This window comes from Gopherus evgoodei, chromosome 9, assembly GCF_007399415.2.
Source record: "Gopherus evgoodei ecotype Sinaloan lineage chromosome 9, rGopEvg1_v1.p, whole genome shotgun sequence".
Lineage (NCBI taxonomy): Eukaryota > Metazoa > Chordata > Testudines > Testudinidae > Gopherus > Gopherus evgoodei.
This window is the reverse complement of record NC_044330.1, coordinates 51,226,204-51,238,604: the sequence shown is the minus strand read 5'-3', so window position 1 is coordinate 51,238,604 and position 12,401 is coordinate 51,226,204. Positions and strand designations below refer to the sequence as shown.

Sequence of the window (12,401 nt, the reverse complement as noted above, 5' to 3'; positions counted from 1 at the left end):
ACATTTTAACCCAGATTACACATGCATGAGCAAGAAATGTTTCAGTAGGTCACTGACTGCCCAGAGGTCACACTATGCTCAGTTCTTGGGGTACCAAAGTCCCATGGGAACTCCTCAGAGAGAGAGAGAGAGAGAGAGAGGTTTCAGAGGAAGAGGCTGCCCAACCGCCCTCCACGACCACCCAGACATCATCTAAACAGCAGTTTTGATGGGTTGGTCAAGGATTCAAATTCTCCTACTCCTCTCATTTTACAGTTGTGTCCTTTAGCCCATGTCCTGCCCTTTAGGGACTGACTTGTCCATTTCCATCAGGCTAGGGAGCAGATCACCATGGACCAATGATTCTTGGATGTCATAACATTGTGCTACACCATCCAGTTTTTGGCACTCCCTCTCTTCCATCCCACTTCCCTGATCCTCTCACAAGCTTCTAATAAGGCAGGAAGGTAGACTCTCTTCTTCAGCTAGGAGCAATAGAACTGGTCCCTTCCCGTTACAGGGACTGGGGGTTCTACTCAAAATATTTCCTAGTACCAAAGAAGTACTGAGGCTGGAGGCTGATCTTAATTCTAAGACAACTGAATAAGTTTGTGAAGCCTCAAAAGTTCAGGATGTTTACTTTAGCAACGACAAGTCCTTCTCTAGAGAAAGTGGATTTATTTTCATCCCTCTGCCTATGAGATGCCTCCTTCCATATAACTATACACCCATTGCACAGGAAGTACCTAAAGTTCTCCATAGGCGAAGATCATTTTCAGTACTGAGGCCGAAGGGAAGCACTATCTCGGCCCCAAGTGTGTTTTCAGATCAGATGCAGCGCATGGCTCTGCAGTACTGTCTTCAGTTTTGGATCCTGTTCTAAAGCACCCTTCTTCTAGGCTCAAGGATACTGCTCAGAAGTCACCTGAAGTGGAGCACTCATAGAGACACTATTGAAAGAAGAAGGAAATGTACTAACCCTATGCAGTAACTGTAGCTCTTTTGAGATGTGTCCCTGTGGCTGCTCCACTACCCACCCTTCTTCCCCTTTGCTTCAGTTGTTCGCTAAAGGATGACTGGGTAGAGACGGAACTGAGGGTGGTTCACCCGCATACCCTTGTATAGCCTTGGTGTCTGCCACTAGGAGGCATAAGGTACATGTGTGGGTTGAACAGGTACTGTTAACTAGAAATCGCCGATCAAGGACTCAAGAGGCACTGTTAACCACACACTGTAGGACACCCCACCTTTACTCTTCTGGGAGCTCAAGGCCTAACCTGGTTGATTTAGGTATCCCAACCTTTGCCATCTTGGACTCAGGGCAAAAGCTGGTCAATTTAAGTATCCACCCGTATCCAGTTCCTAGGGCTAAGGGTATACTCTTCTGCAGGTTTGCAGGATCTTAGACCGATGAAAGAGGCTTACACAGTAATATCGTTATCTTATATTTATTAACAATTACCAAGCAGAATACACATGCTAAGCTCACCAATCCTGATCATGCAGGTGGACTTTCCCTGTTGGCCAGGCAAGGTCAGTCTCGTCTATAACTTTGTTGTGCGTCATGGTCGTGCAGAGGAGTCTTAGCTACTCTGATCTTAGGCTGTGTCTTTGAGGTGAGTACTTCTTCTTTTTTCTTTTTCTTTCTTCCAGGTCTTTCCTCCTCCTTTTTCTTCAGCTAGTCTCCTTTGTGGACCCCAGTTTATATAGTGAAATTTGAGTCCTGCTTAGCTATACCTTAACCAATCATTTAACTAAAATATTACAAAATAATTCTTTGACCAATCCTAACATATTGCAAAATAATTCTTTAACCAATCATACCTCACCACCTTAATTGATTTAAATCTTACAAAATTAGTTATGCAACAGACAATTAAAAAAATACAGATAAATAATAGAGAAGTAGGGACCATAAAGGCAAAACAATAGAAGTATAGATTTTACAATCACAACTGTTAAGTGATTCCTTGCCAGGCAGAATGGCATCAAGCAAAATTTTCTTTAACCATCTTAAGAGATTCCTTGCTTATCTGGTGATGGCGGGTACTATTAGGAGGGGTACCTTCTTAACAGCCCAATATTACATTGTTTTGATATACCGTATATATTCGATCATAAGCCAGTTCATTTATAAGCCAACCCCCAAGATGGATAAGTAAAAATGAAAAATTTATAATTATAATTCAGGGATCAGCAAACTTTGGCTCCCGGGCCATCAGGTTAAGCCGCTGGTGGTCTGAGATGGTTTGTTTACCTCGAGCATCTGCAGGCTCGGAGGTAAACCTAAGTAAACAAAGTGTCCCGGCGCGCCAGCTGCTTACCCTGATGGGCTAGGACAGCAACTGGTGGGGAAATTTTTTGGGGGGGAGAAGCTGGGAGTGAGGGGAGTAACCTCTGTAACCACCCCCCACATGACCCCACCTCTACCCCGGAACCCCCACACTCTCCCCATCCCATCCCTTATCTGGGGAGGGCCAGGGGAGGATGTCTCTGACCTGGCTGGAGCTGCTCCAGCAGGCAGGGCAGCGTGGCCGCAGCCTGCTCCGGCAGGCCAGACCGGGCTGTGCAGCTGCAGCATGTTCCAGCAAGCTGGGCTGGTGCTCCAACACCCGGGCTGCACGGCCACAACCTGCTCGGGAGGGTGGGGCCAAGCGGCACGGCTGCAGCCTGCCAGCCCCGGAGCTGCAGCTGCTTCGAAGGCTTGAGGGAGAGCAGCGTGGCCAGAAGCAGAGAGACTCTGGCCCCACCTCTTCCCTTCTGTCTCTGCTGGCTGTGCTGCCTCTCCTTGCTCCCTCTGTTGGGGAGAGGGGCTGTGTCCCACCTCTCCCTCTCTATACCTCGCCCCTTAGCGGCACTCTTCCATTCGCAAGCACAAGAAACACCCTACAGGCAGCTACCCAGCCTCACTAACATCCCCACACGCACCCTGCTTCCGGTTCAGGGAGCCTGCACACCCGCCCCAGCTGTTTACCTGTTGCAAATCCAGCGAACTCCTCAGTCTCTGCCCACCAAGCCCTCCATCCATGAATGCACAGGCTGGACAGTGCTGCCCCCCCCCATGGCTCCTCCGGCCATGCTGCACCCCTCTCGCTCCTCTGGCCGCGTCACCTCGCCCTTGGCTCCTCACAGCCGTGCCGCGCCACCCCCACGGGGGCGGGGGGAATCTCCATCACTGGCCAGTTCAGAGCAAGAGTGGCTGGTTCCCAGCAGCTCAGCCCAGGAGTTACTGTGGGGACTGGGGGTCGGCCGAGGTGAGCACATGGTCCTTTCTGGCCTTGGGAGCTAGGAACCCTCTGGCCCCAGGCTCCCCAAGATGGCAAGGGCGGCTTTCAGTAGGGGTGGCACTGGGCGACCCTGCGGGCTCCGTGGGGGGGAGGGGAGCCCCAGGGTGAGGCTGAGGCAGACGAGGCCCCTTGCCCGTGGCTCTCCTGTGGGGACTAGGCAGGGTTGGCACGGGATCTGCTCCCCAGCACAGAGCAGCTTGGAGGAGATTACAGCAGAGACCTGGCAGCTCCAGGGAAGTGTGTGTGTAGGGGGAGGGCTGTCCATGCTGCTCAAGGCCCCGGGCCACCCCCGAAGTCTGCATCACCCCCCATCGCACTCCTGAGCCCCGTCTCCTTGCAGGAGGCAGAGATGCCGGATGAAGTGAACATTGATGAACTCCTGGCAGCCCCGGAGCCAGCAAGCGAGCAGGGCTGGGGATGCGGGGGGAACGGGGTGGAGCCGAGAGCAAGCTGGCGGCCTCATGCAAAACCCGGCTCCGGACTCTGAGTCTGGAGCCCAGTGCTGGCTGTGCAAAAAGGCGCCGCTTTTGGAAAATGTGCTGAGGGGAAGCGGCTGTTTCCCCTGCACCCCACTAGCTACGCTCCTGATTATTTTCCATCTTTTGGACCAGAAGCCAAGTACCAAAAGGAGAGAAGAGCACATCTTAGATGTGTCCCAGGTTTTTCTTAGCAGAGCTACATTTTCCACAAAAGCAGAAATGGCAAGTGTTCCAATAAGCTATTTCCTGTGCATTTACGTGGTTCAGTACCTGCATCTTGACAAAGCATTGTAAGTTACAGCAAGCATTCATCAGTGGAAGTGGTTTTCTGTAGCAGAATCCTTCAGCTCATCGTGTAATTATGAGTTAAAAATATACATTAAATGGCAGATTAAAACATATATAAATTGTTAAAGACAGGTGGGGAAAAACATCTCACTAAGGGTTTGATCCAACTTGTATTAACGTCAGTGGAAAGATTCTGTTTGTTTCAGTGGGAGTTGGGTTAGGCCCTGTGTCCTTGGTATAAGTACTGATGGTCCTGGCCTTTAAGATAGAAAGACGTAAATTAGGCTTTAGTTGATTTCTTTTCCATAGAAAGGAGATGCCCTCCAATGCAACCATTCCTGCTTTGTGTGAGGTGATATTTTTAATAAGTTGAAGGTTATTTTCTTTGAAATTCCCATATGTTTTTGTCAGTAGACATATAGCACTGTTAGTTGGTTACATTTACAGTCATTACGTTAGAGTAAGGAGGCTAACATTACTTGTCACAGCTTTTGTACATGATTCGTTCAGGAAGTATACCTTCTCATCATCTCCATCCTGACTGACCCTTCCTAGCTGCAGAGCTTGGTGGCCTTGGCTTTCTCAGAGAGAACTGATCACGTAAAAAAAACGTTTCATTTGTCTGTGTGTTTAAAAAAAATCAATTTGGGCTTAAAACTAGCTGTCTTTTTAAAAATAAAATATATTCTCTGCTTTTTAAAGATATGCTCCTGGTGCCAGTAACAGCAGCAGAAATCAGTTTATGTAGAAGATTTATTTTTCATAACATGCAGAGCTCATCTGGGTGTGTGTTTTTGTATAAAGGTTTGTAGAGTTTTTTGCCTAAGGTGATTCCAGCTCTCCATTATGCTACTCTTCATGGCTTGTCTGGGGATATGTTTGAACATATTTTCAGCTACTACAAGGTCAAACAATATAGCTGGTAATCCTCTGTTAATAGAATAGCCACTGTTTCCTTCTACCCTGAAATTAGTGCCAGCGTGGCAGATTTCAGAGACATATTGTGAATTATGCCATTGCTAGCAGCATGCAGTAACAAACAGCAAACATCTCAGATAACACCTGATCTGTTCCCTACCCTCATTTTGATTTCTCAGCTTTTCTTTCAGAAGAGTAATTTAGACTGCTGCACCTCCTCTCCCATATATGGGAAAACAAGGCTGTTGACTCAGACTTTAAGGTCAGATCCTCTAGTCTGACCTCTTGTACATTCCAGGGCACAGAACCTCACTCACCCACTACTGTAAAAGACCCACAACCTCTGGCTGAGTTACTGAAGTTGTCAAATCATGATTTAATGACTTCCAAGTTACACAGAATCCACCATTGACTGACTCTGACAAAGTTATAAACTTTATTATTTTGAACATATAGATGGAAATTCAAGACTTTTCTTTATATATCTTGTACCATAGAGTGTGTGTTGTTTTTTTTTATATTTGAGTGCAAAGAAAAGACTCCAAATGTAAACACTAATGTGAATTCAGCAGTTTTGATCAGCTGCCCATGTATGTATCAAACTGTGTCAGGTTCACTATGGAAAACACTAATCTGTGGATTTTCAACACTTTGTTAGCAATGGTCAGAGAGAACTCCTGAAGCTGAGGACATTGTTTCCCATCTAAAGTGAACAGTAATTTCCCCAACAAACTAAACATTCCAGCACGTTGTAAGTCTTCTCTTGCTCTCTCCCTTTCCCTGCATTATACATTTCCCTGCACAGACTTATTTTTTACTGCTTATTCCATCAGTTTCTCCCTCTTTCTCCTGCCCACCCCAACATCCGTAGCTAAGGCTTGGAAATCTAACAAACATCTAATAACCAGAGAATGAAGCCTACTAGCCAAAGTCAGATACAAAAAATGGGGCTGTCCCCTCCACTGGGAAGGGGCATCAGCCAGCTGTGAAGCTAGCCCCCTGCTCCCAATTCTGGGATTCCTCACAGTGTTTTCCTTGTACTGAGCTTGAGAGTTACAGCTTTTGCACTGGCCACTGGCTTTTTGGTGTGTAAGTATAAATGCCTCCCATGTGCTCTGGCACTAGAAAGGAGAAGGGTCTATCCTTCCGTACCCCAGGTTACCTGGCAACGGCGTTGATCAATATTTCCCCATATTCTCAGCCTCCCTAAGCTGGAGGGATACACAAGCTGTATAAAGTCTGTAAACCAAGTCCAATTTCAAGAAAAAAGAAAATTAGAATAACAGAGTTGAAAAATGAGTGTTGGAAACCAAAGTAAGTGAAGGACTGTTACTGAAGAAAGACAGAGCCTTCTTTTGAAACATAGAGCAACTTTTATACCAATTGTTGCATAACTTAAGGCATTTTCCAACCTTTTCTGTTCATCTCTTGCCTCCAGATCCCAGCAGAACTCACTTGGCAACAGAGAAGCCCTATACAGGAAGTTCTTCTTTCATGTTTGACATAAATCTATCAGAGAGACAAGGTGGGTGAGGTACTATCTTTTATTGGACCAGCTTCTGTTGGTGAGAGAGACGAGCTTTAGAACTTACACAGAGCTCTTCTTCATGTATGAGATAAGTGCGAAAGCTTGTTTCTCTCACCAACAGAAGCCTCACCTACTTTGTCTCTTTAATATCCGGGGACCAACATTGGTACAACTTCACAGCACAAATCAGTAATGGCTAGCATGTCCCTTCACCACAATACAACTCACTTTGTTAATGCATTGAGAAACCTGTGGTGGCTTTTTAATCATGTATATACAAAGATGGGGGCGTCTAAAATATTCCTTCTTTGTTGTTTTCATATCATAACCACTGTAGTTTGTAGAAATCTTACTGAGATATGTCAGCTTTACAATATCCTGCTGTGAAGTCTCTGTTTAGAATGGGGAGATTATAAAGGAAGGGTAGAAATTTGTAATGTAATTTAATTTTTTGAAAGTAAAAAATATGAGGGAAAAATGCATGACTAAGGAGCTTCTTTGGTTATCTACAAACAAAAATGGAGCCTTAACATTTTTGACCACAAATTCCCTTTAGGATTGGGCACTTGTATTTGAACAATGACAGTGCTAGAAAAGGAAACCCAGGCAGTGCAAACCAAACCTCTTTATACTTGGGGATTGCCCAGAATCTTTGACACCATAGATCAGTCAGGCAACTCATTATTATACTGTAACTACCGTCCTAGGAATCACATGTTGCATATATAATAATTGTTGAAACGGATCTTTAATGGCCCACAGCTGGGTGGATTGTTACTGGTACCAGTGAAAATTTGAAAACAGTATGCTTAATTTATTTGAGTATTTGAGTAATTTATTTGAGAAGGAATCTCAAAAACAGTAAGGGTTATAGAATACACATCTCCCTAATAAGCCTTAATTCCTCAAACATAAAATCTCCGTAAGAATGCTGGCCTTACACAATATCCTGATTGGCAAACAAAGCAGGTATAGCTACCAGTCCTAGATGGAGACTTCTTGTCTTCTCTTCTTCTCCCCTCTCAGATACTTGGTCTGTCAAATGTGCCCTGAAGCAGGCTTTTGGTTACCCCGAGGCCTTCTGTCTTACAGCATCATGGACCTCTTCTGATGTTAATTGGGGAGCTAACTAATTTACTCTGCTTAGCATTTTTACCTTTTGTTCTCAAAGGAGTCACAGGTCCCAGAAGTATGCCCTGTGGGCATTTCATTACTGGTTTTCTCTAATTAATATTTTAGAAAGAGACTGCAACATGGAGACAGACGAAATATCAATTGATGTTTACCCTCTCATCAAACATTCACTTGAGCCCTTAGTGTGATGCCATTCAGAGGGGTCATTTTGACCCAGGTCAGCCTGTACCAAGCTCACTGATAGCATGTTTTTACATTTTCTTTACCTGGTGAGCTGGTTCTCGGCTGATATATTCCAAAGGTCGATGTTGAAACATACACACAGATATAGCCTTTATTAACCATTCAAGTGCAATTTTAGCACTTCCATTAGTAATGGTAATTAGTAAATTTCCACATCAACTATCTGATGCTTAGAGAATCCTGCCCCCAGAATCCTTTAGCAAATTCAGACGTATCAAGTCATACCAAATTCATGCTTAGCACATTCATTCATATCAGCCACAGTAATTCACAATAAAATGGCACCATCCCAATAATAATATCTGAGATGTAATTCTCTCAAAGTACTTTACGTAAAGGTGGGTATTATCTCTGTGGGTTTTAGCTCTCAGATGTTAACTGACTTGCCCAATGTCAAACTGAATCGGGTATAGAATGTGTGTTGCCTGATGTTCCAGTCCCCGTTCTAAGCGTATTAAGCTGTACTGCATTCACCGTGGTTTTTATCATATGACATTTGGCTATACTTATTTAGGACTATGCTATCTTTTTCCTCAAACAAAGTGAAGAAAACCACATATAGTTCAGAAAGTCCTCTGAATGGAGCAAGAGCCTGACAAAGGAGTTGGCTTAGATGTGGGCATCATTCAAGGACACCAGACGAAAACACAAAAGGTGTGTTGGCCTATACAAGGGGGAACCGCATTCACATTCCATGTGTAGTATGCACATTCCAATAATACCCTGCGTTCCCTACTCCTGGAATTGTAAGGCACACACCAAAGGGGGAGTGCACAGTGGTTGGAGGTTTTTCCAAAAAGTTCAATGTGTCCCCAGAGATGGTAATTTTTAGACATTCCCTGTCCCCTTGCTGTGGCATGGGGACAAACACCATGATTTTGGAGCCCTGTTACAGGCATATGCTGTATGTTTGTACTGACTAAAATAATAAAGTATTCTGTGTTTTCAGAGGACAGGATCCGTGTTTTGAGATACTTACACTTTGGCAAGCCAGCTAGGAGGGGCTGTGAGCTTCTGGTCCCTGAAGCTGGAAAACAGCTCCTCCAGAGAACAGAATCTAAAAAGCTATACATCTAGCACCTGCAAGTAGGTGTAGTGCAGGGGATGTACTGAGCACAGGAAAAAAAGATGGCTAGTGCTGAGCTGGAAAATATATGCATACAGCTAGAGAGGCAGTTTTACCAGCTATAGACTGAAAATCTCATTATTTGTGATCACTTAAATGTTTCAGGAGAGAATTGAAGCAGAGTTATAGGAAAGACCTAGTTAGCTCTAATTAGATATATTAATCAAGTCTCTGTCACTGGACCTAATCAGTCGGCCACTAAGGAAGAAAACCGGAGAGAATGCAATCCCAGTGAGAGAGAAACAGCAGTACGAGCTCTGCAGTGTGCACCCCTGCTACAAATGGAGTTCAAAATGACAGGACAGATTGGCTGTTTGAATCGGAAGGTTGGATGAAGTTTTTCTAGTGCAGATAGGAACAAGATCATGAAGGAGCTATGCAGAACTTTGATGTAATGGAAGCAGTGGTTAAAGCCATTACCCCTGGAACAAGCCCTTGGAGTTAGATGGAAGGAAATAGTACCATGACATTACCAAAGTTGAGAATTTTAAGATCCTACTGTGAAGTGATGGATGCAACTGAACTGTATTGTAATCTTTCCAGTGCTGCCCAGGGTCCTAAAGATATACCTCAGGATTTTCTGGTACTTGCCTTGGATTTGTGACAGAAAGTACTGCTTGCGTCACAGGAAGCTGATTCCACTCTGAAATAAGATCCACTCCTCATGCAAATTGTGTTCCTTCTTTCAGTCTCCAGTGGGCTGCAGAATAACAACATTCAGACTTTACAATCTCTTAATCTGTGACTGAACTATCTCCAAGATAGCTCAGTCACAGGTAAAGCTCTTTTGGAAAAACTAAATTCTGTAACTGGCAGGAAAAGAGGAAAAACACAAAGTAGCAAGAGAGGCATGAGGAAGAGCTGCAGACCCAATGTAGTACAACAGGTCTTTGTTGTTGGAGAGCCAGACACTGACGAGATAGCAGCACCAATTTAAAAAAAACAACCCTTGTGTCAGCAACTTAATGGATGAGATTGGAGAACTGAAGAGGCGCCTAGCAGAAGTAAGAGCTACAAATGGAGATGGCTGTTATCAAGCTGGTTCTGAAGTACCCCATCATGACAGAAGGAGACCACTCCAATCCATCCCACAGAAAGCTCTTCAGAGGTGAGGCCATCCCAACTGCTAGAGTGGGGGGAAAGGTGATAAATGCAACTACTGTTTGCAGTGTGGGAATGAAGAGCGCTACTAATCTGGATATCATAATGATACCCCAAGGAATGGACTGGAAGGGAAACTACACTCAGTTGCTCCAAAGGGACCTCAAGAGACCAACCAGGCCTAAAGATCCCACCGAGAGACAGTTGCCATAAATAAGAAATTGAGAAACCCATGGGACTATTGGAACTAGACATAGAATCATAGAAATGTCAGACTGGAAGGGGCCTCTCTAGATCATCTAGTTCAGTCTCTTGCACTGAGGCAGGATTAAGTATTATCTAGACCATCCCTGACAGGTGGTTTTCTATCCTGTTCTTAAAAATCTGCAACGACGGAAATTCCACAACCTCTCTAAGTAAATTGTTCTAGTCCTAAACTACCCTGACAGTTAAGAAGATTTCCCTAAACCTCCCTTGGTGCAATTTAAACCCATTGCTTCTTGTCCCCATTGCTTCTTGTCCCCCCAGAGCGATGCAAGTTTCAGTGCTGTAAAGTGGCAGCGTAGACAGTGCTACAGCGCTGGGAGCTATTCCCCTTGCAGAGGTGGTTTTATTACAGAGCTGGCAGAACTGGAGCCACAACTACACAGCCAAGTTAAAGTGCTGTTGGCTGTGATTACTACAGTTACACCTAGCCTATTTTACCCATTTGTACTGAATGCTTCAGCCACTTTCTTACTGGTATGTCGTACCGGCCCGTACTGGCTTACTTTCACCTCTGTTTTTCCTAGATCTTGTAATCTTTTTTTTTTTGTTGCTGTCCGCTGAACTTTCTCCAATTTCCACATCTTTCATGAAGTGTGGTGCCCAGAACTGAGGCCTTATCGGTGCTGAATAGAGTGGAAGAATTACACTTACAACACTCCTGTTTAACACATCCCCAAATGACGTTTGCCTTTTTTTTTCTTTTTCTTTTTTTGCAACCATTTTACATTTTGACTCCATAATTAGTTTGCGATCCACTATGACTGCCAGATCATTTTCTTCACTACTCCTTCTTAGCCAATCATTTCCCATTTTGTATTTCTGCAGTTGATTGTTCCGCACTGAATTTCATCCTATTTATTTCAGACTCTTTCTTCAGTTTGTCAAGATCACCCCAAATCCCTCATTCCCAACCCCATCCCAGAGTCTGCACCCACAGCCAGAGCCTTCACACACCCCCGCACCCTAACTCCCTGCCCCAGCCCTGATCTCCCTACTGCTCTCCAAAATCCTTGGTCCCAACCCAGAGCACACTACCACAACCTAAACCCCTCATCCCCACCCCCACCCCCACCCCCACCCCCGAGTCTTCACCGCCAGGCGGAGCCCTCACATCCCCCTCACACCTCAACACCCTTCCCCAACCCAGAGACCCCTCCCACACTCTGAACCTCTCAGCCCGTAGCCCAAAGCCCCCTCCTGGACCCCAAATCCCTCATCCCCAGCTCCACACCAGAGCCCACACCCCAAGCTGCAGCCCTCACCCCCCTGCATCCCAACCCCCTATCCCAGCCCAGATCCCACTCCTGCACCCTGAACCCCTCATTTCTGGTCCCATCCCAGAGCCCTCACCCCCTCCTGCACCCCAACCTCCCGAGCCAGACTGGTGAAAATGAGCGAGTGAGGGTGGGGAGAGCGAGTGACAGAAGAAAGGGAGGATGGAGTGAGTGGGGGGGCAGGGCCTCAGTGGAGGGGCGAGGGCTGGGGCAGGGCAAGGGTGTTCAGTTTTGTTTGAGTAGAAAGTTGGCAACCCTATTCGATGCCTTTTGAATGGGGTTAAAGCAGCGGCATAGTGGGACACTGATGCACAGGTGTGCATAGTGCCATGCACATGGATGAAGGAGACTCTTCCTAATGTAGCAGTAAAGTAGCTCCTGGGGTTGCTTGAGAGAGATCAAAGCCTGAGCCTCACAGCTGCTACTGGCACCCCCATTGCCTAGGACAGGTGGATTGAAACACATTTTCAGTAGCAGACCACGGCTCAGGAGATGGAGATTCCTGGCGTGTACAATGTCATTGATCAGGTTGTTAAACAGCGTTGTCAGGAATGGTCAACCCACCATGGTCATTTGTCAGCAGCTCTTCCCCATGTTCAGCAGAAAACAATGAATGTGTTGGTACTCTTTCTAAAGGCAACAAAGTCCGGGGACCTTAGTATGGTGGGAGTAGGGAAATGTGGGACATAATACACTTGAAATGTTGGGCTCAGAGACTAGCAGAAAGACAATCTAACAGCCATGGCTGAACCAGGGATTCGGGGTCAGTGGCCAGAA

General features: G+C 45.6%; 1 protein-coding gene across 1 annotated transcript in view; it reads left to right on the top strand.

Moving 5' to 3' along the window:
• Window positions 1-12,401, top strand: part of C9H3orf70 (chromosome 9 C3orf70 homolog) — a 46,126-nt gene that overhangs the window by 21,560 nt on the left and 12,165 nt on the right. The window lies entirely within an intron of this gene.